This window comes from Kogia breviceps, chromosome 3, assembly GCF_026419965.1.
Source record: "Kogia breviceps isolate mKogBre1 chromosome 3, mKogBre1 haplotype 1, whole genome shotgun sequence".
In the NCBI taxonomy this organism is placed as follows: Eukaryota; Metazoa; Chordata; class Mammalia; order Artiodactyla; family Physeteridae; genus Kogia; species Kogia breviceps.
The window spans coordinates 32526158-32551856 of record NC_081312.1 but is presented as its reverse complement, the minus strand read 5'-3'; the positions used below and the strand labels follow the sequence as shown (position 1 = coordinate 32551856).

The 25699-nt window shown below is 46.3% G+C and overlaps 1 protein-coding gene across 2 annotated transcripts in view; it reads left to right on the top strand.

The window, feature by feature from the left end:
- The first annotated feature begins 2974 nt into the window (after positions 1-2974).
- Positions 2975-25699, top strand: part of SUSD6 (sushi domain containing 6) — a 92681-nt gene continuing 69956 nt past the window's right edge. Inside the window, exon 1 of one of the 2 annotated variants that reach the window (XM_059056774.2) lies at positions 2975-3273. The gene's annotated coding sequence lies outside the window, so the exon portion shown is untranslated. Of the gene's footprint in view, positions 3274-3855; positions 3903-25699 lie in introns of those variants that run through there. The other variant, XM_067028263.1, reaches the window with a different exon arrangement.

The following is a 25699-nucleotide window of genomic DNA, read 5'->3' as shown; positions in this document are numbered from 1 at the left end:
CCATTGAGTTGTACATTTCAAATATCCAATTATATATTTAAACTGTGAGTAGTATGGTATGTGAATTGTATCTCAGTAGAGCTGTTAAATTTTCAAAAATATTTACAAATTTTAAAACAATTTTTAAATTAAAAAAAAATCAACTGTTCCTCCCACTTGAGAATCTCTCAATTTATATTATTCTTAACTCTCATCTTGGGAATTATCTCTTTAATGGCCTAAAAATATTTAACCTCTGCCAGGGAGTACCATCCGCATTTTGCAGGTGAGATGAGCAAGGCCCACAGGCAGAATGTAACAGGGGCTTTTGCTCAGCTCTATAGAGGAGGCCAGTGGAACCTGGCAGGAGGGGAAGTGGCAGGAGAGGAGAGGCTGGGGAGCCAGCATTTACAAAGGGAGAAAAGCGATTCACCCCTGATCCTGGCAATATAAAGCAGAAGGAAGTATGTGCTAAACTGAGGATCATCCAAAATGCCACAGAAGAGCAGAAGGGAAGCTCTAGAAAGGTTGCAAAGGGTGACTGGGGAGGGCATTCCGGGCAGAGGAAACAGTGTGGTCATGGGCTCTGAAGTGTGAAAGTAGGTGGCCTGTTAGAGGCGTGCAGGTGGTGTGGGGAGGCTGGAGCGTGGGATGTGTGGAGGGATGGAGAGGATCGGGCCAGATTGTAGGGCGCACCAGACACAGTCCAAGACATGCTCCAAGTTTGATTTTGTTCTGTGGACACTGGGATGTCCAGGATAAGATTTTTAGATAGTAATAGATTTGCATAGGGTCTCAAAAGCCATTTTACAATGTGAGGTAGAGGGTCTTGCATGAAGTCACTGATTGGTTAGTGGCCAAACTGACTGCGGTGCAAAACTAGGGGCTCCAATGCCTGGCCTAACCCATCTTCCATCATGCCAAGATGCCTTCTAGGATGATTTGCCCGCTCTTCTTTTCTTCTTCTCTCATCTGTCTTCTCTACATCCTCCCTAGCCCTTCCTTTGCTTCCAACCCATTTGTTGCTTTCCTGGGCCTTGGGTCCGCCTGGGGTGTTCCTGCAGCCGACAGCAGGTTGCTGAACTCTGTTGCAGATCCAGGCAGATCTAATGTTTGCTTTCAACCCCCGTAGTGGTCTGGGCAGTGAGGCCCCAGTAGAGGAGGAAATGAGCAGGAAGGGAAGGTGTCCATCTTCTGCAGTGAGTCTGGACCTAGGAGATGTTAGAAAACAAAATTCAACCAAGTAAATTTGAAGATCTAATTGGCTTTATTCAATGATTCAGGAATCAGGGAGCATCTCATCTAGCAACTAGAAGGGTGCTCAGAGGAGTTGTACAAAATGGAAGGATTTTATAGGAAGAAGGCTGGGGCAAGGGAGCTATTATTAAAAGAAAATAAAGGATAATTTTTAGCCCCGAAGGTCTTCTTTTTTTTTTGGTGGGGGGGAAGAGAACTGCCAAGGGTTTTATTATGCAGATTGCCTCTTCCTCCTCTGGGGAACAGGAGAGGGTCCATGTGACAGATTACTATGTGACAGCACCTCATTGGTGCTGACCAGAAGATTCCAAACTGGTTAAGATTACATTTATGGTGAAGGTCAAAACTGCAATTAGGTTAGGTATTAAATCTAGGTTTGGTATCACGGGCTTTAGCACAAGTGACGCCATTTTGGGCCTGTGGGTTTTCTCTTTAACAGAACTCAAGGAGGAAAGAAGGCAGAACAAAGACAGGCTTATGGAAGAGGAAGCAGCAGCCATAGGTTCTGTGGGGCCCAGAATGGGAAGATTTTCTTGGGGTGGGTGTGTGTGCATGGTGGTGGGGTCGGGTGGGGCGGGGGTCAGTGTGACACCCTGCTTGCTTTGTTTGAGCTACTTCAAAAATTCAGCCTAAAATTCAATTCAATTCACAGCACCCTTCCAGAGAACCTGCTAGAATTAGGCTAGGTGAGAGGCCCTGAGAGGGTGTCCAAAGGGCATCAGAAAGGAGAGCCTGCCTTACCCAATCTGCAGCAGAGGCTGAAGTCTCTGGGTCCGAGCGCAGACTCTGGCACTGATTCTCAAGTAGGAACGCCTCAACATTAATTGAGCTCCTCTGAGACAGGCACTGTTCAAGGCCCTGGGCCACAAAGTCAAAACCGTTGTCATTAAGGGGTCACAAGCCCTGTAAACACATACAGAGGATGTATCTCCTAGGGCCGCAGTGGGATCACTTATAGATGCTGTAGCTGTAAAGTCCACAAACTAGCATATGTTGGAAAATAGCCCCAGGAGACAGGGCTCAGAATGGGAAATAAAGTTAGGCATGTGGCGGGGTTCTAGCCCAGACTCTGCCAGTCCGCACTCTGAACTTCAGTTTTCTGAACCTTGAGATCCGTCGCGTGCTTTTAGTGTGCTGAGGAATCCCTTAGGAATGCTTTTTAAGATAGATTCCAGAGTCCAATCATAGCTTTTTCGAATCAGAATGGTGGGACATGGGACCCTAAATCTGCATTTTTACACCTGCACCCCCGGGACAATTTTGAGGTTGGTAGGCTTTGCAACATAGTTTGAGGAGTACCGCTTCATAGGGAGAAAGAAGTACGCTTAGTGACAGGCCTGGCGAGGGGTTCCTGAGCTAAGAAGGCAACAGTAATGAAAATGCCTTGTCGACCGGAGAGCAAACCAATTCTTTGCAAATAATAGTAATCCAAATAATATCCGAATAATCCAAATAATAATACAATAATAATAGTAAAAGAACTGGAGAGTGCAGCGCAAAGACATCTCATTCTGAATCTACCACCGCCCGGTCCACTCTAGCAGCGCTGGTGTGACGGTCCCTTTAAGAACACCCCCCCGCCCACCCAGTCTCGCCTCCCGCGGGGCGTGCGGACCGACCGGCGGCGCGTGCGTGCTGCCAGCCTTCTATCGGCGGGGCTTCCCAGCGGCGCGGTCGCGGCGGCGCGACGCCGGCGCTAGTTGCGTGCGCGCCTGGCCCCGCCCCTCGCCCTCCCCTTCCCCTCCCCCTCCGCGGGCCTCCCCCGCCCGCGCGGTACAGCTGGGCCGGTGACGCGCGTACTGCTGCTGTTGCCTCTGCTACGGCCGACGCGTTCCATTCTCCTAAGCCGGCGACATTCTCGTCCCCTGTCTCCCGCCTCCTCCTCCCGCAGCGCCGGCCAGCGCCAGCCAGACAAGGGCACACGGGGTCTCGCTTAGACCCAAGAGGGCTGCGGGGGCGCGCAGGCGGCGGAGTGGATCCCGGCGCCGCGGAAGCTGCGAGCGTCCGCCTCCCGGAGGTCGCCGCGCCGTTCCGCGGGTGAGTTGTCACCGCGGTCGGGGGGCGGCGGGGCCAGGCATTGTGTCACTGGCGCCCTCGGCCGGCTGTCAGGGGCGCAGGACCGGCGCACCGCCCGGGAGGGACGTTGGGGAGCCCGGACGGCCGCCCCGCGTCGTCGGCTGCTCTCCGCGCTTCCTGCGCCGGCCCAGCTGTCACCCCGACACCCGGCGGCGAGCCCGGTGCCGGCGTGGGCCTGGAGGGCGGCGTGGGTGAGCTGTGCCGAGGCCGGGAGGGAGATCGGCCGGCCAGCTTGCTGCCAGGAGCTTGGTGGCCGGGATCGGGGCGCGCCGCCCGGGTCTCGCCGGGCGTAAGGGGTCGCGCTCCGGCCCGGAATTCATGGTGGAGACCACATTTTGCGGGTCGCTGGGAGGTAGTCCCAGGCTGGCTGTCTTTATTACTGTTACTGTTTTCCCGTCAAGCCAACTAAAGCTGCGGGTCTTGCGCTGGGGCAGGGTTGTCTTAGTGATGGTGGACTTCCGAGGGCACCTTGGAGCCCGGGTGTGGGAGCACCGGAGCTTTCTGGAGCCCCCGCGCCTCGTCTGGTCTTTAATCTCAAAAACTTTTCTTAGTATCCGGGCTGAGACGCACCGAAACCACTTCCTGTTTATGTATGTAGACTTTCTTTTTCACTTCTGGTTTTTAGAGACAAATATAGGTGTCGGTCTGACCCTCCCATAGGGTTGTGACTGTGGGGTTGCTGAAGTGGCAAAAGTTACCTGTAAGGAGGTCAGGAGGAGGGGGTGGTTTGGGGGACAGTAAGACCCAGGAGAAAAGAGGCGTCGAGAACAAATCTCCAGCTGGTTCGAGGGAAGTTCAGCAGTGAGGCCTGATGCTGCTGTTCCCATAGAATGTCCCCTGGTGGCAGGCGGCTCGCTGGGCTTTCCTGCTCTTGCTAACTGGGCTTGTGTGTGCTCTGTACAGAGGTGCAGTGAAACTACCCAGTTCAATTCAACCGTAGGTATTTTACGCCCTTTCTAGGTCTGCAGAGGTGACAAGAGTGTCTTTCCATCCTTTACACTGGTTAATTCACTTCTGTTCTTTTCATTGCTCTGATTTAAAAAAATGTGTATGAATGGGGTGAATTCATACATACACCTTTTCTGTTTTGGGAATTCCACACCCAAATTGTCACCATCTAGTGGAGGCTAGTAGAGACATGTGCTTGGCATTGAGTTTTGAATTTTCTGCGCTTTCCATTTTTAGCTAGATGCATATTCAACCAGAAATGAAAATTTTCAGAGTTTGAGGGGGTGAGGAGTACATCTACCTTCCCCTCAGTAGAGGAGATATTTAATAATGAAAAAATAATAGCAATAACAGGGGAAAGTTCTTGAGGACTTACTGTGAACTGAATTTTGTGCCAAGAACTTTACTTTCTTGATCTCATTTAATAAACAACAAAGTTTTGTGGTAGATTTTGTCATTATCCTCATTCTTTCAGATGAGAGCAAAGCCAAACAAATAACTTGCCCAAGGTCATAAAGGTATCTCATAGTAGAGCCCTCACCCTGAACTACTAGATTATACTGTTAATTTCTGGTTTGCTTACCATTTAATAAAATTGAAACTGGAGTCTTTCTAGACTCTTTCCAAAGCACTGCTTCCTCAGGCTTTCTCAGATCATACGCATCCTTATTTCTTTCTCCAAGGTACACATTTATGGTATGTTTGCACAACATTCGTGTGTTCGTTCATTCATTCTTTTTTAAAATTTAGTACTCAGAAGTATTTGTGATACAGAATATATACCGGGCACTGTACTAGGTATTGGGGTTACTGCAGTGAATAAGACAGAACCCTGCCATTTCTTACGGAGTTCATGGTTTTTAACTCAATTTATTTTGGCTTATGTTGTTAATTTTCATTGGTGGCCATTTGCTGCTTAAGGAAGTCCTGACCGGTGTGTTAAATAGAGAACAATACTGATACCAGTTCTGATAAATAGAACTCCCTGTCCACAGGGTGGTCTTTTGATACTGTAGTAGAAATGGCATATGAAACCAAACCTTACCTACAGCTAGACGGGGACAGGTCCCTGAGTGCTCAGAGTAGGACCTGCCACTCCTCTGCCCTGCAGTGCTTAAACCCGGAGAGCAAACCCATTGTCAAATGGCAGTTCAACTTATTTGCTGAGGCTTGCCTTCTCAAAGCACAGAATGTGGGCAGATAGAAAGAAGAGGAAGAAAGATAGAATGAGGTGTTACAGATGCAGGCTGGCAGATGAAGAGACCTCAGCACTTTGTCTGGTTTCCTGGCAGTTCTCCATTATGTGGTGACTGAATTTGTGCTCTTATGTAATGGTGCATCTCCTGGCAGGGGATTTCCTCCCTTGTCGTTCCCAGGGCAGTAATTCCTATAGCTACCCGCCCACTCCATACACACACATATTCACCGTCCAAAGGGAATAATTTATCTGGCTTCTTAAAAGTAAGAACTTATTTCAACTTTATTGCTACTCAGCATTGTTTCATTTCCTCCATGCTTTTACATCCTCCAGAGAAAAACTTGCCTTATGTTTTAAATTTTTCCTAGTACTCTTTCCGCATTCTTAGCTCTTCTGATAGCCAGGTAACTACTGGTATCTGTCTGTGGGCTCAGAGAATTACAGTATTTTTTTAAAAATTAGTGAGCCACATAATCTTCCTCGTTTCCGTACCAAAACAAGTGAACTGGGGAGAATGTGTAGCAGAGCCTCTTGCAGGCAGAGAAGGAAGGCCAGAGAGCACATGTGCTTGTCTTCCTCTCTAGTTCCCCATTTACTCAGGGACGATTCACCGAGAGGCAGCAGCAGGGATGTGATGCCTGCTTACAGGCCTGAAACGCCTACTTGGAGGCCTGAATGTCTGCAGACCCACTAGGCCCAGTTGTGTAATTGCCATGCATGAAGTGTTTTACTGAGCTCCTAAATTTGACATGCGATCCCCTAGCGAAAGCTGCTGAGCAGGATTCATTTTCCCTCTTTTATCCACCTAGACAGTAGGGAAGTCTTGTGTAGAGTGCATTCCCTCAAGCAGTAGGAGAAAAAATATGGGAAGGAACAAGGAGAGGAAGAAGCCCAGTGCCTTTTTTTTTTTTTTTTTTTTTTTTTTTTTTTTTTTTTAACTTTGAAAGTAAGTATTGCTGTGGTGCAGACTTGAGTGTTGAGGATTAGGACACCTGCTTGTATGATAATAGAGACTCTTTCTCCTGGTTTCTCAAGATGGCTTCAGTCTAGGGGCCACCCACATATCCCACCGTGGTGAGGCTTCACTTAATGGGAATGGTTTTTTAAAAATTAGTATTTTTAGGTTATGTTGCCACAGTGCAGGAAACTTGGAAACTAGAGCAGTGAGAAATGATACCTGTAATGTGGTAGGGCTGTTTCCCCATTGGTGGGAATGAAGGATGCAGCTCAGGGTTGGGGCTAGGGGTGTGTGTGTGTGTGATGAGTATTTGAAGCTGCTAACAACTGTGGATCTGAGACTAATGACAGTTTCAGGACAGCATGGGGGTGACCGTCCTTGAGCATCAAGATGTGTTCACTTCTGCCCTGGCTAGGATTCAAGGCAGCAGCCGTTGTTCCCTTAGATGGCTGTAAGTTCCAGTGTGGCCGTGTGAAACCTTTATCTGAAAAGGTAGAGGTACGGGGGAAAGAGGCACCTCTTACAAGGGTTAGGTTTTAGTGGCAGAGCCTGTCGGGCCCCTGTGGATGTTTCCTTTTTCTTGTGCTCACCTGTATCTGTGATGCTGTCCTTTTTCTTTCCCTTTTAGTTCTTTGGCCTAGAAACCAGCAGGATTCCTCTATTTGCTCTCTCATCCTCTGGTTCTTACCTGAGTGTGGAAGTCTCCACTCTGTTGGTAGGCCTCTCGGTGGTGCTGAGTTGGGTCACTTCAGCTGTGAAAGGCCACCTGTGCTGCTGTCAGGGCTAGGGGACAGTTGAGTCTCCGTGAGAGACTCACGGAGCAGAAAATGCAATAGCAGAAAATGCAGCGACTGTGGTGAGAACTGAACGGGTTTCACAGACTGTCGTGTTGCCTGTGATGTATTCTCCCTCCCTGGCTCTTATATCTCGAAAAAGGAAAATAGCCACACTTGAAGCATCTGAAGCCGCGTGCCAAGAATTCACGCTGTACTCCAGAGACAGGATATTATTGAAGCATTTTTCTGAAGCAGAAACAGATGTAGCTCCCTGTTTCTGTTGCCAGTGTTAGTGGATCCTTAAAATTACCTGATAGCAGTGTGCCCTTAAATGTATTCTCCCCTCCCACACACGCGTACCATTATTATTATTATTTTTTTGGCAGAGCCCCATTGCTTGATTTGGGGACAGGTAGCTTGGGATTCCTGATGATAGTAATAGGTTCTCAGTGGGTTTGCAGACAGACGGCAGAGGTGGTGACTGACAATTCTTTATTACTCAGAAGAGGATCTTCTGTGGTGAAAGTTTAAATGACTCAGGATTCTTTCCTCCTGTAGTTGGAGATTGGACACAAAACCTCAGAGGACAGACACAAGTAGGGGCTTTTCCCCAGCTTCCCCTTTCTTTCTGTCCTTTTTTAAGAAGGGGGGAAAGTCTAATCTTTCCAAATCCAGCCTCTTGCCAGCAGTGACTTGCCTTCACCCACAGAAGTTTGAGAACAGAACATGAGTTGCCCTGTGTGTAGACTCTCCTTGCTGAAATTTTGGCTAGACTAGGCTTTGGTTTCTGGCAAAGCCAGGAAAATGAAACTAGCTTCTGGGAATAGGAGAGGAGGAGTGTTTATCCCATTCTTCCTTCTTTGAGTTGTTCTTAGTTGATCTCAATAAACTAAGTGGATGGAAGTTTAAAAAAGGGAACTTGAAAAAGAGAACAAGGTGGTTTTGCTTATTTTGCATTTTAAGTTGTAGTCAAGGCAAACTGAAGGAAGACTGAGGATTTTTTTGGTTTTGTTTTTAGTTGTCAGTACACTGGGACAAGATTATGGAAAGCTTGGAAAATAGAGGGGTGGGGGAACCACTGTGATTCTGCCAACCTAACACAAACATCATTTCCATGTATTCTACTTCTTCTTTTAATTGGTAGTCCTTGTAACATTCAATTTCGTATTTCGTTTTTTTTTTCATTTAACGTTATAGCATAAACATTTTCCTATAATAACACATAGCCTTTATAATTATTTTTAGTGGCTTTATAAAATTCCATCAAATAGATCATCTGTGATTTAAATACCCTCTCTCATACATCTAGATTATTTCTAAGTTTGCTCAAGGAGATTTTTTTTGGGGGAGGGGGTGATTTTATTTTGTCATATGACATTTTTTAAAAACAGCTTTAAGACATAATTTATATATGATAAAGGTCATCCATTTAAAGTGTACAAGCAGTGGATTTTAGTATATTTACAGAGTTGTCCAACGATCACCATAATCTTATCTAATCTAATCTTAGAACATTTTAATCACCCCCAAAAGAAACTCCATTAGTAGTCAGTCCCTATTCCTCTATAATCCCCCTAGCCCAGGGGCACCACTCATCCCTCATCCGCTCTCTGTAGCTTACCTGTTTGGACACTTCGTTTGAATATAATCATACAATATGCGGTCTTTAATGATTGGCTTCTTTAACTTAGCATGATGTTGCTGAGGTTTATCCATGTGGCAGCATATATCGCTACTTCATTCTGCTGTATTGTTGAACAATCTGTTGTTTAGATACACTACTGTATTTTGTTTATCCATTCATCATCTGATGATCATATGGGTTGTTTGTGTTTTTTGGTTATTATGGATAATGCTGCCATGAACCCATGGGTTTCATGTAGACCTATGTTCTCATTTCTCAGGGAGATATTTTAAAAGTTGCATCCAGGGCTTCCCTGGTGGCGCAGTGGTTAAGAATCCTCCTGCCAATACAAGGGACACGGGTTCTAGCCCTGGTCTGGGAAGATCCCACATGCTGCAAGAGAAGCCACTGCAGTGGGAAGCCTGCGCACCGTGACAGAGTAGCCCCCGCTCACTGCAACTAGAGAAAGTCTGTGCGCAGCAATGAAGACCCAACACAGCCAAAAAATAAATAAAATTTAAAAAAAAAAAAAAAAAAAAGTTGCATCCATATTTCTACTTTGGAGTTAACGTTCTACTTAGTTATGTAGTTTGTTTAGGCAAGAACAGTATAGAGAAATCTCTTGGTCCTGTGGTGTTGAGGGTATTGCCCTGAATTAAGAAAAGGTGCTACATACACATATACATATATATATCTATGTATATATGTACATATATATATATATATATATATATATATATATAGTGTTTAAGAGGTTTGAACTCTCCAGTAGCATTGTTTCCAAATCTTTGGTGTGGAACTTTAAACAGTAGTGAGAGTTGACAGATGCATTAGTGCCTAGATTAAGTGCACATGTACTGCTGCTTTAAAAAAGGAGGGGGCGTGGTTTCAGCATGAAGCCTCAGTTGTAAATTGCATCATTGTGTCTTTTGGAGAGAGTGTTACCATGAACCCCACAGAGCCTTCCTTATCAATGTAATTTATAGTTCTCAGAAGTTTTCCCTTTCCTTAACGAAAAATTCCATGCGAGGGTTCTGTGCACCTGCTTGGAGGCTGCTGCTAGACTGGGGAGTGGCATGCTTGCTGAATAGAGAGCCAGCGGGTGAGCGGGGGAGGGAGAGGGGCTGTGAGTGTGGTTTAAACGCAGGCCTGAGAAAGAATGTTCTTTGCTCTTACGGGCTCTTACTGGTGGACCTTAGTTGCACCCGAGGTGTAAAATATAGATCAGGCCAGACACAAAGAGGAACAGATGGTGCTGCTGGGAGTGTCATTTCCTCTACAGATTAATCTACCCCTGGGTGGTTTTACATCATAGCAGTCTCAGTACTGAAATAGTGCAGTGCCTCCTTTCACTCTTGTTCTAATTGGAATTCCTAGCATTCGTGACCAATAGCTGGTCTTCCTTTTCCTGCTCCTAGATCCCTCCCAGAAGCTCTTGAAAGTGTGCATGTGTAGGCCACCTAAGAGGTCAGAGGGTCAAGATGGTTCTACCTCAGAAACACATGGGACACAGGGCACATGCCCTTTGTCCAACAAGCCAGACAAAAACTAGGAAGTTGAATCATCTTCCCCTGTACCTGTTTCAGGTTCCTTCACCTGGAGCCAAGTCCAAGGACCAGTTTTTCCAGAAAGTTCCCTCGTGTGTGTGTGTGTGTGTGTGTGTGTGTGTGTGTGTGTGTGTGTAAATGTGTATGAATGCAGCCATAACTTCCCTGCCACTGTTCACTGCTAAAAGTTTTAGATTTGGAGTGGGCTCTACCTGTTAATACAAATTCTGTTCCCAAGTACTAGGAGTCTCAAAAGGCTGAGTGAGGAGACAGGACTCTTATCTGAAGATTTGAATGCTTGACTGTAGTATCCAGATGTTACCAAAACTTCTTGCAGAGCAAGCCAAGCATGTGACCAGAGAGAGCTCATGAAATGCTAGAGTTGGGAGGATGGGACTCCGAGGATGGTCTCATTTTACAGCCTCACTTTATAGAATAGAAAAATGGGAAATGGTTGCTCAGAGCTCATTTTCCTGAGTGATGACAGGGCCAGGGGAGAAGCCAGGGCTGCAGATTCCTAGTCTGGTACTTTTTCTACCCCAGTGTGATCAACTTCTCTTCTCTGGGCCTGTTCCAGGAAAGGGGATTGGAGCCCAGAAGGGTATGTGGTTCATATAGTTAGGAACAAACTCCTATCCCTTCTGTGATTGTGGTTTTGAGTCTAATAGTGAAATTACAAAAGGGAATGAGTCTTTAAATTCAGTTCTTAAGAAGACCTGTTCTTAAAATGGGAGTTGTGCTTAGGCTGGGCCTCCTTAACTCTTTTATCTCTGTACTGTGCTTCCTTACAATTTAGAAAACACCACCTGACTCCAGGCCAATGGGATGTGGTTCCTGAGTCATTTTCCCCTTTGGGTCTTGCTCACCCAGGTGGGACAGTGGCAGGTAGGTGCTGGTGGCATCCCAAATGTAGTAGGACTGCCCAGTATTTGAGAACATGCTGTCAAGGACGGCTGATGGCCCCTCCCTCCTAGCAGACTGAAACCCTTCACAACTGTGGTTCTGATATCCTCAGGTTTATTTCATGTGGGTCAGCCACCCGTCCAAATGTAGTGTGAACACACGTCTCTAACTGTGTCTCTAACCAGCCAGGAAGGAAATAGACTTCTTGGGTTGAGGTGTCATATATGCTGGCTTTCTCCATCCCAGAAAGCCGGTGAGCAGTTTGGTGTTCAGTGGGTGGTGTTCTTTCAGTTGGCATGCTCAGGACATTTTTAGAGAATTAATAAATGGTATATTGGCTGGTGCACACTTTCATCAATCCTTGATTCTCATCCACTCCCAGGTAGACACTCTGCCATGGGAAGGCCGTCTACCTCCGTGTTTCAGTCCTGTGGAAATTTTGCTTGTTACACAGCAGGATGGCAAGAAAAACAGGCTCTGGGTTGCATAAGATTTGATTGGTCCATCTTATTTTCCCCTTTACATGCACCTTCAAGTTCTCATAATTTGTGAGCTGAAAATCTGGTTGGGCTGTGATGTTAGGCTGGTGGGAGGTTGGTAGAGGATTGCTGCAGAAATCAAGAGGAAAGAAAGAAGTCAAGTCATTTGTGTGGCAGGTATTTAGTGAATGCCCATGGTGGTTAAGTGCTAGGTATGCAGTTGTGAACAAGAACAAAATGCACACAGCACTTGCCCTCATGAAGTTAACAGTCTGGGGGAATACCCACGGCTTATTTAATTTGACAGTAGCGTTGGAGGAATCTGTTGTGTAAAGCAGGCTTTCAGCTTGGCTACTCTGAAGGAGTGGCTCTGGCTTTTTCAGTGACATTTGTGCTCCAAACCAGCAACAACCCTGGAAGGGAGGAGGACTTGAAAAATACCCTTGAAGAACTCCTCCTGGCCTGCCTAGCAAGAGAGCAAATTGCCGTTCTCTGTAGAGCAAGCTCAGTCTAGGAGTTTGGAGTTTGGTGTAAGGATTCCATTTTTCCAGCTTTACTGAACTAACCAGTTTTTAATGTGGGAATGTTTTCTGACCCTGAAGTGGTGTTGTTGTTGTTTTTTTTGTTTTTTTAGTGTAGAGAGAAAAGCGGGTGTGAATTCAACAGTGAGAAATTGGGAGAAGGGAAATAGGTAGGATCAGTGGTGTGAATTCCTTAGGGAATCTTTTTTTCTCCATTTCCTTCAAGCCTCAATTTTAGATATGTTAATTTGTGTCTGTTCCTGATATATCTGGCTTTATAACTTGCTGGAGGCAGTAAAGGACCTAGTACACTACTGGCACAAATAAGGGTCCCAATAAAAGCACATCCCCGTATGTTTTACCTGTGTAGGTAAGCCATCTCCATGTAGGCTCAGGTTCTAGGCTGAGACTGGAAGTTCCCTGAGGTCAGTGACTGTCTTGTCCACTTCTTTATACTCAGCTCCTGGATTAATTGACTGGTTGAGAAGGATTGACCAGGTATAGAGGATTAAAGTAAAAAGGGTGAGAGGGCAAGGTGACCTTGAGTCCCTAAGCCTTGATGACAAGGAATGTAAGAGTGGTATTATTGATGAAATTCTAAAAAGAAACATTAGGAGGGAGGCTTGGTTTGAGTGAAAACCAAATATAAACAAGGTGATAAAAAGCTGTTAACATTCACCAAGTTTACTCTGACTGGTGGCAGGAAAAGAAGACAGCTCAGGAACCATGGAGGTGGGAGGAGGAGAAGGAAAGAGAGGGTATTGGCTGTTGTCCAAAATGTTTTAGCAAGGCCAGTCAAAAACTGGAAACCTTATGAATTTTGATCCGAGACCAGAGAGTCACCCCTTCTAATTTTCAAGTGCAGGTCTTTGTTTCTGGAAAACTCTGTTATTCTTTTAAAAGCCTCAGGAGGCATCAGTCATACCCTGAAGCCAATTTACATGTGTGCATCTACTGGTTTGGCCTTTTTTACATATATATGTTATCCACTGTGAATCTGGTTGCAGGCAAGGAAGTGGTTAACACAGGATGGCTTGTTTCTTTCTGTTCTCCAGAACTGAGCTCTTCTGGGGGCGGTTCTTTTGCTCCTGGAATTACAAAATATAATTGTGTGGGTCATCTCATTTGAAGGTCTGTGAATGCTTTTGAAAAATCACATCTTTGAAAGAAGGGCTGCTCTCTGCAAACTCTGACTGTTTTTCCTGGGATGTGTGTGTGAGTGACAGTGAAAGAACAGATTCCAGAGCCTTTGGTGTTGGTAAAACTTTCTGTGGATGGTAACAAGTAGATGTTTGTTAAGCAGTGCATCTGCACTCATTTATTAATTGAACAGGTATTGGATGCTCTTTCCCATATAATCATCTCCCCACAGGGATTCTTTGCAGCACAGTGTAACCAAGGTTTTGAATTGTTCTCCAGTGTTCTGGTTAATCTTTTCCCCTCATAGATGTCAAACCCCTTGAGGAGGGAAGGGGTGGTTTAAGTTTCCTCTTCATTTACTTATGTAGGTTGGGCATTCATATTAATAGCAGTAAAGATTTATTTATTTTACAAAGTGCTTTCACATAAGAAATCAGGTAATTACTGTGAGGAAGGTTTCAGTCCCATTTTACAAATGGGAAAGCCAAGGCCTTTGGTAACCAGTGGACATTTAGCATCCACTGTGCTTGTAAATAGGGATGCTGAGTCAGCCAGGGCTGAGGCTGAATCAAACATTGGTATCCTGCTGGGAAATAGGAAAGCTCTTGGAATTGCAGACTTGATAAATTTTAACTTGTGCGTGGAAAGCAATGTAACAACCCCTTTCCTCGACCCTACCCCCATCTCAGCATAGGTACTCTAAAGGTCGGTATGTTTTTGTGTACTGATGGGACAGAGATGTGAAAGTGTGTGTAATTAGAAAGGGCAAATTTCATCTCCTAAGTAAGGAAAAAGCATTGCCCTATAGACTGAGAAGGTTTTTACTTTTATTTTTTGGAGGAGCAGGGAGGCCACAGGGGCAAAACCCTGGTATCTAGAAACCCATGCAGTTTTCAGGTTATTAGAGGTCCGTTTGGGGGTGAGCCAGAGGAGAAATTCCAAGTTCCTTGGTTCTAAGAGCTCTGTGGTGGGGACTTTGAGGGCTCTGCAGTCTGTATCAGCACTGTTGCAGTCTTGTTCTGTCTTTCTGCAGGTGTGTTCTGACTCTAGGCGCCAACTCTGGGTCCGGGCCTTCCTGAGATGCCCCCGCAGCTGTTTGCAAAGGCAGACGACTGTCTTCACTTCAGTACTCCTAAGAGCTCCTGAAGAGTGTCCTTTTTTGCTGACATGGGGATCCAAGCTCTCCTGTAGGCCTGGCTTGACCTCCTCTTCCCCATTGTCCTGCCCTTACTTTCAGAGGCAGAAGATGAGCCTCTCTGGGCAGTGAGGAGGTGGGAGGTGAAGGTCCTGCCTCATCCAGGACAGCTTAGATTCGAAAAACATAAAGCGGTGCCAGTGTTCCTGGGGCAGGGTGTGCTCGGACAGCCTGTCTGCTTTTTCCATTTGGTTGGGAAAGTGGAGAAGTGAGACTGGCTGTGAGCCAGGCAGAGCTTCCCCCTTTCCTGTGGTGAATGAAAATAGACGATTGTTTCGAGGAGTGGGTACTGAGTGGGAGGCAGTGGAGGAGAGCAGGCCATGGGATCACACTCGCCCTGCTTTCTGTCTCAGCTCAGCCACTTCCCAGCTGTATGACCCTGAGCAAACGTAACCTCTCAGACGCTCGGTTTTATCACTTGTAAAATGCAGATGATAATATTACCACTACCTGTCTCTAGAGGGGTAGCTACCAGAATATTAGTGATTACCTGGGCTGGGAATTCTGGGGTGATAAAGGGTAACAGGAAACTATACCTTCTTAAACTTTCTTTTTGTTTCAATTGAATTTTCAGTATTGGCATGTATAACTTAAATAATTAAAATTATGTTGAAAAGTAACCGCTCATGGGATTGTTATGAAAATCAAATAAAATGGGGCAGTTAAAACACTAGGTTCAGTGTCTGACAGTAGAAGATACTCATGGCAGGTTATTTGGGGAAGAAGTGGTATTAATTAGTATTTGACCCTTCCTTTTTGTAGTGTTAGATTTTCTGTCTGGCTTGTGTACTTTGGATAAGTTTCTTTGTTAAGCCCCAGTTCTTAAACTGAAAATGGGGGTTAACATCAGTATCTACTGCATAGGGGGGTTTGGAGGAGACATGGAAAGCAGCTAGCCTGGTACCTGGCCCATAGTACGTGCTCAGTAAATATTATCAGTTATTGGCTATTATCCTCTCAGTTACCCTGGAAGTGAGGTGGGAGTGATGCCCACTTTAAAGTTGCAGAATGTGAGGCACAGAGTAGTTTAGGACAAGTGTCCTGTCTTAAGGCCAAGGGCTGAGTTAGCAGCAGAAATGGTGATGCTGATGCTTGTGCGGCCTGTTGGCCCAGGTAGCAAGCCAGGGAGGTCTCACCGATGGGCAGACACGAAGCACCGGCCAGGTGCTGGTGTGAAACGTGCTGCTGGTCTGGACCGCGGGGATTAGTCCGAGAAGGGGAGAGGCCAGTTTAGGGCCACATCCTTCCTCTACTTTCTAAGGCAGATGGACCGCATCCGGATTGACAGAAGGGAGGGGCTTGTTTCCTCTTGCTTTTCTTTCACATCCTCCTGGCTTGTCAGGTGGTGGACTCCTGACCACTGCCCTTGTTGTGGGTTCAGTTTTCTCAGCTCCTCCAGTCTGGCCTTCTCTGTTAAACTGCCCTGCTGCTGGAGTCCACGCCGACAGCCTCCCAGCCCTCCTCCTTCTGTCCTGGAAGGCCAGCCCAAGGACGCTCAGCTTCTCTGGGATAGGCCTGTTTCCACCCCACTTTGGTACTGCTGGTGGCTTCCTACCTGATCCTCAGCTGGCTGCCTGTCTGTGCGGCTGAATGGGTGAGTTGAAGCCACACTCGGTGGGAAATCAGTTTTGAGCTTCGCTGTGGGCTCCTGGTCTGTGTATTCACATTTTGAGAGGAAAAAACCCTGAGTGATTTCTGCCCAGCATTGTTTTCAGAGAGTGAGAGATTCTCATCCCCAAACCCAGTTGTGAGGCCAGAGCTGATTATGCCCCAGTTTCTCACCTTCAGTTTGTACTGCGTGCTTCTCACCCTTGCCTTCTCAGTTCTCTCTTTACCACATTTGCCTTGCTCCGTCTTCACGGGGGTCACGAAATACCAAAAATTGGTGAACAGTACAGGGAAAACAGCATTTAAAGTTTTACCGACCCAGGTTTGCTCAGTGGACTAGAAGGAGGAGTGTGCCTGTGTGAATATTTATTTATTTATTTGGCTGCGTCGGGTCCTAGTTGCGGCACGCAGGCTCTTTGTTGTGGCACGTGAGATCTTTTGTTGCAGTGTGTGGGCTTCTCTCTAGTTGTGGTGCGCAGACTCCAGAGTGCATGGGCTCAGTAGTTGCAGCACGCGGGCTCTCTAGTTGTGGCGTGCAGGCTCCAGAGTGCCTGAGCTCAGTAGTTGCAGCAGGTGGGCTTAATTGGACCTTAGTTCCCTGATCAGGGATTGAATCCGTGTCCCCTGCGTTGGAAGGCGGATTGTTAACCACTGGACCACCAGGGAAGTCCCAGGGGTGTGCATGTTTGTACAGACTCTTGCACATAATAGTTTTTATCCTGTTTTCGTGTGTTTCAAATACACCTTTTTCCACTTGTGTTTAGTGGTGGCTGGTGAACCTTGTAGTCCATTTTTCTTTGGGGTATATCCTTGCTGTAGGTGTTGGGTTCACATTTTATGCTTAATTCCCCATCAGGATCTGAAGAATAGGCCTGCTGCTGAGGCACCACAAACCAAGTCATTGCACCTCGAGACAAAGTCTGCTCTGACTCCCAGGCTGCTTTCTTTTCCTTGTTTATGGTGGCCTGAAGACCTCCATGAAGTGCGTCAAAGTGTTTCCTGTTGGCTTGGCAAAAGGAAGGTACTTGGAGGAGCTTAAAGACCTCGTGGAGGGGACCCTCTTACTCTTAGCTAATTGAAAAATAAGACTCTGCAGTGGAGAAGCTGCCCTCCCACCTGGTTTCTGAAAGCCCCTCTGAAACACAAGTTATTCCTGCTGTTTGTCATGTTTCTGTAGTATTTATTGGGTTTTTGAAGACAGACTTGCTTAAATTAATTCTGGTTATAAGGGTGATGCCTGGAAGTTTTGGAGGAGGTACTTACAAAAGAGTCAAGCTCTGGGCCTATTTCAAGTCTAATCATGAGCTAGCAGGAGCAGCCTTAGGGCTCCAGGGAGGGAGGAATGGCACACTGCCTCGGAGCTGTCACTGAGGATGCCACCTTTTGGGAACCAAACTGTAGGCAGTTCCTGGCCTGTGTGAAGTTGTGCCTGGGGCTTATCAGAAATGAACCAGATGGTGTTTCTAGCAAAACTGGCAGATGTTCTTGCTGTCAGAATTGATTTAAAAGTTTTACATGTAAATGTGGAATTATGGGAATTTTCCTTTGGGGGTTTTTAGTTGCATGTGGAAATACTCCCCTTACCTTACAGAGGCCTTTATTTATCTCCTGCTTCTGCCACCAGGCACTCGCAGCTCCGTGTCCTCCCATCCCCTCTGGTTGCTTTTCTCATTAAATGGGTCATTTGTGGTGGGGAGATAGAATGTGACCAGTCCTCTCTTTAGTGTAATTTGAAGGTTGCTGATGGGACCATGTGCCCAGAATGTGCCTGCTACACAGATAGCATCGGGGACTAAAATGTTCCTCATTTGAGTCACTCCTTTGAGTTGAGACCTTTGGATGTAGCAGGTGTGATACCTAGAAAGAGTGACTGTATCAGGGTCACAGAACCGAGGAAAGAAGGAAGAAGAAAAATACCGTGGGGAGTGGGACAAGGCCGGAAGTATTGGGTGCACGCTCTGTGCCAGGCCCTGTGCTAGGTGTTGTACCTAGGAGGGCCTGTCACCACTTCATGGATCAGAAAACCAAGCTCTAAAAAGTTAAGTACTGTAAGTAAGTGTGTGGAGCCCGAACCAAGGTTGGGAGGATTCCAAAGCCTGTGTTGTTTTCATGGCAGATAAAATACATGTGCATTAGGAAGTTGTTGGCGTGGAGGATGAGGTGGTGAGGGAGGCGGAAAACAAATGTCTGGGTCATTGGGGAGGGTCAGGTGGGGAGCTGCTGGGGGGGCGCTGGGGAGTGAGTAGTGCTGGGTGAAGGATGCGGAAAGGGGAGGTTGCTTAGCAAAGTGACCTGAAGTTGAAAAAAAGAAGAAAAAAAAGGGTTATGGTATGTATCACTTTGAGGGGGTGTACCATTGGATGATGGCAGCTCTTCCCTGAAGGAAGTGCCGTGGAGTTTGTTTGGGGTCTGGAGGGCCAGATAGACTCTGTCTTTAGGCTGGTGGCAGTTGGGCCCCACAGGAAGCCTTTTAATCCCTGGTGTTTGTAGACTGGCCTGTACTCTACTCAAGAGCAGCTACCATTTCAGTTAGTGAAGGCAGCATTATTCGCCTTTGAAGCACCGCATTTATGGATCCCCATTTGGCCCGGCAGGAGGGGCTGGGTAACGCTGTGTTATATTATCCTGATTCCCTGCTGCCTCAGAGGTTGTGCAGGGACAGCTCTGCCATTTCCCTCTAAGTGACCTCTGGCTGCTTCCTCTCCTGCAGCTGCTCCTTTTCCTCTTGGGGATGAGGTGGGAGTCAGGACTAGGAAATTAGCCCTCTTGTCTGTGTGTTCAGGGTAGCCAGGAATTCCCTAGAACAGGGACTCTGATTTGTTACCCTGCTCCTTGCCTTAAGGCTGGGGTTGCTCTGTTTATAGCACGGCTAGCCCTTGCTGTAAACCTTCAGTGCAGTTCAGCCTTGATTTACTGACGCCTGCTGGCATGTGTGTGGGGAGTGGTATCCAGAGATGACGGAGATGGGTCTCTGACCCAGTGACTGGGACTAATGAGCAAAGAGCTCGTGAGTAACAGGCCAGGTCAGTTCCTTTTCCTTATAGCAGGAAGCATCCATAAACTTTAAGTCCTGTCTCACTTAAATGGTTCTTATAAGGGCTGACTGTAGTAATAATGAATTGAGACTGCTTCAAAAATATAAAACTCTGGATTCATGCAAAACTTTCTTAGTATTGCAAGGTGGAGTCATAGTAAAAGATAACACGTATTGAGTGCTTTCTGTGTGCCAGGCATTGTTCCAAGTGATTTATATGTATATTAGTTTGTTTAATCTTCATAGCAACTTCAGAGTAGGTGGCTTGTATTACACCCATTTTACAGTTGTGAGAATTGATGCCAAAAGAGGATAAAAAACACTTTCTAGGATGGCACAGCTGGTATGTAGCAGCAGAAGCAGACAATCTGAAGTCTTGGCTGGACTGTGTGACCTCTGTGAAGACCCTGAGGAAATCAGGGAATAGAGGGGGTCCCACCTCAAGGGGGGAGGCAGCAGCCAGAACTTACCCTCAGAGACCAGAAAGGATCAGGGAAAGGTCACTGGTGCCCAAGAAAGCACTAGCATTTCTGTACAACTTAATCAAATTACCAAAACCGTTTCCGAACTTGGAGCCATCTTTCTTGGATAGTGATGTAATTGACATAGATAATTTAAGCCAAAGAGGAAGGACAAAATTGGTGAGCTCACATATGTGGATGGACACTTAACTAACTCTGACTAAAACACAGAGAGGCAAAACCTTAAAGTGAGTGCATCTTTGTTCAAATTACAAATGAGTGCAAAGACCTAGGCAACAAGCTTTGTGTTGGGACTTCGAAAAATCACACATTAAAAAAAAAATAACTCTTCCCCACTCAGCCTTTTGGTGTTGAAGTTTCTATTAAGGATATATGAATTTGGTCATTAATATGCAATGTTAACTGCATCTTTGGCAGTTATTTTTCAGAGGAATCAATCTCATTTTGGGGGGGCAGCTTGTAGCCAGGTTATTTCCGATGTGGAAGATAAGGGGAACATGGCTTCCTCAGATGATGCAGGTCTGTAAAGAGAGCTTTGGGAATTGAAGTCTCTGAATTCCTGCTTCCCTCCACTCCATTCTATCAACAGCTTTCTTCACATGTGGTGCCTATGACGGAAAGTGATTATCTGTCTCATTAGCGGTTCAGGGGAATTAGCCATCAACATCTAATGACCTAGTTCTCAAATCCTGCAGTGACTTCAGAAGTTTCCTAGAGGGGCTTCCCTGGTGGTACAGCGGTTAAGAATCCGCCTGCTAATGCAGGGGACACAGGTTCATGTCCTGGTCCGGAGAGATTCCCACATGCCACAGAGCAACTAAGCCCGTGTGCCACAACTACTGAGCCTGCGCTCCTAGAGCCCGTGAGCCACAACTGCTGAAGCCTGTGTGCCACAGCTAGTGAAGCCTGTGCGCCTAGAGCCCGTGCTCTGCAACAAGAGAAGCCATCACATTGAGAAGCCTGCACACCACAACGAAGTGTAGCCCCTGCTCGCCACAACTAGAGAAAGCCCACGTGCAGCAACGAAGACCCAGCGCAGCCAAAAAAAATCAATAAATCAATCAATAAATTTTTTAAAAAAAAGGGAGTTTCCTAGAATACCCGAAAGCAGTGTTTCTCAACGTGTGCTTTAGAATCACCTGATCCACCCTATACCAGAGGAATCCCTCCCTTGTTGGGGCCCTAGAGTTGGTCTGCATGGTTTTTTTTTTTTTTTTTTTTTTTTTTTTTTGCTTTACGTGGGCCTCTCACTGTTGTGGCCTTCCCTGTTGCGGAGCACAGGCTCCGGACGCGCAGGCCCAGCAGCCATGGCTCACGGGCCCAGCCGCTCCACGGCATGTGGGATCTTCCCGGACCGGGGCACGAACCTGCATCCCCTGCATCGGCAGGCGGACTCTTAACCACTGCGCCACCAGGGAGGCCCCTGGTCTGCATGTTAAAGTACTTCCCTCTGCTTAGGTTCTGAAGTAGAGCTGGCAAGCCAAGTCTAAGCCCACTCAAGAGGGTGTAGAGCTTCAAGCAGCACTATGAACAATCTTCAGAGCTTCCTGTTTTCTTTTTATAGTGAATGGAAGTTTTGCCTCTTATTCCATAATATATCCAGGATAATTTTAATATTTAAAATGAATTACATTATCTAACATGGAATTGATTTGAACCTCTAGCAAGATTATATGCTTTGGGGTCAGACTGCTTAGTTTGTAACCTTGCTCTCTCTGCGACCTTGGACAAGTTATTTAACCACTGTCCAGAAATGGAGATAGTAGTAGTACCTACCTTTTAAGGTTCTTGTGAAGATTAAATCAGGTGTTCGATGGAAAATGCTTAGATTCCTGTGCAGTAATTAGGCAGTCAGGTTCCAGGTAATAATAACAATGTTGTTGTTATTGTTGTTATTTTTATTATCCTGAGGTTTCCTGTTACTGGGAGTATGACCACCCCAGTTACAGAGTAGAGTCCTGCAGGGTAACAAAACTTCCCTCTCCCACTGACACAGCCAAGCCACTGGCTTATGAAAGGCCTTTTGCCAGCCATAGGAAGCCTAAACCAAGCACTGGGAAAAAGCTTTGTGATAACATATTCTCAGCATCCCAGTTTTAGTTCTCCAAGCCCCTGTGTGAAGGGTGTGGGTGACTGTTCTCAGGCAGTCAGGATATGTCACAGGTGGGAGGGAAGCACTTGTTTAGAAAATGTCAGAGAATCCACCAAGTTGTTTTAACCAATAACTGTTCTTCATTCAGTCTGCACTCCTTTTCCTCTTATTCTTGTTTAATGGTTAGGAAAGAGGGCTAAGTTGCACTTTCCCTTGGTAATGGTACACATGTCAAATTCATTTCTGCCATCAACTTACTTGTTTTCAAAAAATTTAAGAAACCACAAGTTCTACTTGTTTCTTGAAGAAAGAATAGGAAATACAGGTTACTTGCAATCACGGAGGGAGAAAGTCAGCCGTGATTTTTCCTTCCAGAGGTCACCACTGTTCACCTGTTATTGTGCTGCTTTTGTCTAGGATGATCAGGGATGGTGGCAGTGGCTGGCAGGGTGTCAGGGTTCTGAGCAGGGGCCACCTTTTTGGGAGCCAAGCTGGCCCTCCTGTGGCTCAGAGCCTTGCACTGGGCAGCTCTACTTGGGGATGAGCACTTGGCCAGTCCTCAAGTGTCGTCTCCCCGAGAGAGCAGTTACTGTGGAAGGCCAGCCACTTGTTTCCATTGATTCTGTGTACTCCCAGGTGTTTTGGGCCTGCTTCATGCTGATTCTGCCCTCCTGATTGTATGCTCATTTTTCACGTAGCCAGGTGGGGTGGGATCTTGAGCCTCTTTTCTCTGTAGGAACTGGTACTGGCTCGCAAGGTTGATACTTTTCCATCTCTTGCCTCTGCCTTGCTAAAGGTCGCTGGGGAGGCTCTGCTTAGGAGGAAAACTCACTGGGTAAGGAGAACACTGCCTCAAGGCTTTTAAAATGTAATGCTTCCTCCCCCTTTTCTCCTCTTCCCATAATAAGAGCTGCCAGTAAAACTTTAGGGCAGGACTACTGAGATGTATTTATTACTGTTGTGATGGACAAAGGAATTCTCAACTCCTCATCGATCTCCTTTACCCCCTTGCAAATGGGAATTACAGGAAATCACAACTAGCATAAAGAACTGTGTGTGGATGGGAAGGATGGAGTGTGTAACCCTCATTCCCAGAAATGGGCAGAATGGTGGAGCCGACTGACCTTAGCGTTAGGCGGTCAGTGGGCCAAAGCATGGGCTGAAGGTATGTCACCATCCGGGAACTGAAATCCGAGTCGTCCTGCTCTCTGACTTTGTGTCATCGTGACTCCCCTCTTATGAGCCCCTCCTGTCTAGTCAGTAACCAACTCCTGCCATTTCTTTCTTCTGTAGGTTTCTGTCACCACCACTCTGGCCCAGACCTTATCATCCTGTCTGGCCTCCCAGGCTCCTTCAGTCTCTCTTGCCAGGTTCATGTCCGGTTAACATTGTTCTTATCTCAAGTGAGACTAGGTAAGAGAATGCAGCCTTATGTGTGTGGGAGGTCGTATTACCATCCCTTCCCATGGTGGTGGTGCTCCGTGAGGGCGAGGACCGAGTCTTCTGGTGCCTCTCACATAGTAGGCCTTTAGTAAATGCCCATTGAATTGGGTTAGGTCATGTTTCCTGCTCGAGAACATTCATTGGCTCCCCACTACCTACTGATCCAAAGCTGAATTTCTCTGCCTGTTTTTCATAGCCGTACAATCTGGCCTTATTGTAAGTATTCGGTTGAATACTTAATACTTTGTGGAATAACCAGAGTCTGCTATGTGATAGATACCAGGAAAACCGTAAGAATTGTCCCTTGCCCTGAACGATCTCAGATGGATTTTTTTTTCTGTTCTTCCCTGATTCTTGACTTCTTTCCCCACCCCTACCTTCCTAATTTATCATGCTTACTTAAGCCTTCCAGCCCCAGAAATTCTCTCTTTCTATCGCCATACTTATTCAGCACTCAAGGCTTTCAGGTCAGATCTCCCTTCATTCCTTTTTATGGCCCTCTTTAATTGTCTTGGTTCAGATTCATTTCCGTGTCTTTTTTCTTTCCATTATTCTGTCCATAACTCTCAAGTAGTTGCTGTTCTTCCTTATTTTCTAAAATTCATACCTCTTGATTTAGTGGCTGTGGGTTTTTTTTGTTGTTGTTTGTTTGTTTGTTTGTTTGTTTTTGGCCGCACTGCGCAGCATGCGGGATCTTAGTTCCCAGACCAGGATCGAACCCATGTCCCCTGCAGTGGAAGTGTGGAGTCTTAATCACTGGGCCACCAGGAAAGTCCCGACTTAGTGTTTTATTGCACCCACATAGGCTACTGAAATAGATACTCTTGCCTTATTGTGTGCCTTGATTGTTTGCTGCCAGGGTAGGCAGCCTCTGCAGCTCCACTGAAAGTTCCTGGTGGGCCGGGGCCTGTGCTTTCTGTACATTTTGCAAGCTGTATATAGGGGACCGTCAGGAAATGATGATTCACCGAGTGGACAAAGGTGAAAGGTGATCTGACAGTGCTTGGGAGTGGGGTTCCTAGCAGGATTTTGGATGGCCCGGAGCAGAGCATGGGCTGGAGGCTAGAAGACCATCAAGGAATTTTAGGGCTCTGGAAACCCTAAAACCTGAGAGAAAATGGAAATGTCAGAAAGAGTCAGGCTTGCCCCCCAGGTGCTTGTCTCACTCTGAGATTCTCTTGAAAACCCGGTTCACATGGAAAATGTGTTTGTTCATCCTAGAAGATGGCCAGTGTTCTTGGGGAATTGTGGTGAGACCAGATGCACGTGTGACGAATCCTCTCAAAAAGAGGGTGTGAAAGGTGCCTGGCCACGGGGAAGCTTGTAGCTTAAGGGAACAGACCATTAGGGGCAACGGTGAGCAGACATGATTTGATTTATTTGTATTAATGGCGTTTGTATTGATCCCTCTGGGAAGTTTAGGGATTTAGATATATTCTGTAAATATGTTTTTTTCTTTGCTTTGTCACTGATGGGGCTTATGGCTTATGTTGCATTTTTCCTTCTAATAATAGACTCTTGCATGAAATTAAAAGCAGTGTCTTCCTCTTCTGACTTGGGCAGAATTATAAGTGTAGCACTGACTCCCTGCCCTCCTTCCCCCACCCCCCTTCATTTCTCAGATCCAACTAGGACTGTGAAAACAGGTTAGTAACATTTATGGGCTGGGACCAGTTTCAGCCAGCTAAATTCCCTGTAATCCAGTCTAAATCTGAGGGGCACACCTAAACTTCCTGGAATTCTAGGTAGGAAGTGTGGTTACGGAGGCAAAGCCATTTAATTGTAGCTTGTATGAAAATAAAACCAGCTTGAATTCTCTTCTCACAAACTTTCTCTGAAACACTTCTTTAGATCTTTTATTTTTGGCAAATGCGTTTTGGGGTGGCAGCCTCATTACTTGTGATGGAGCGGTATAATAAGCCAGTGGGTGATTTCCCAGAATCCTGAGCCTTTGAAAACTGCTGTTCCTTTTGGGAAGTAAGAAGTGCAGAAGCCAGGCTGCGCGTTTCAGATTTATACCCTCTCCCCATTCTCTCTGCACTAGTAACCACTATGGCTTCAGTCTGCCTAAAAACATAATGGCTTAAATTTGTTTAAATGTTTGTAGCAGTTTGGTAATGAAGTTTAGCCCTTTAATGATTATGATGATGATGATAACAGTAGACAGTAGCAGGTAGACTGAGCTGTGAACTGCTTCTTTTAAGGTTCCCAGGAAGAAAATCACTACCTCACTTTACATGTCAAGGTCTTAGTGTTCAGTAGAGGAGGCAGCATCGTTGGAGTGTAGCGAAGTCACCTGCCCAGAGGTTACCCTTTACACAAGTACTTTGAAGGAAGTTGTGTTTTTCTGTTTGGAATGGGCTGTGTTGCTTCTTCTGGGAAGCCTTTTTACAGTAGTATAATTGTTCCTCTGGAACTCCTAGCAGGGTTCTTTGTCTG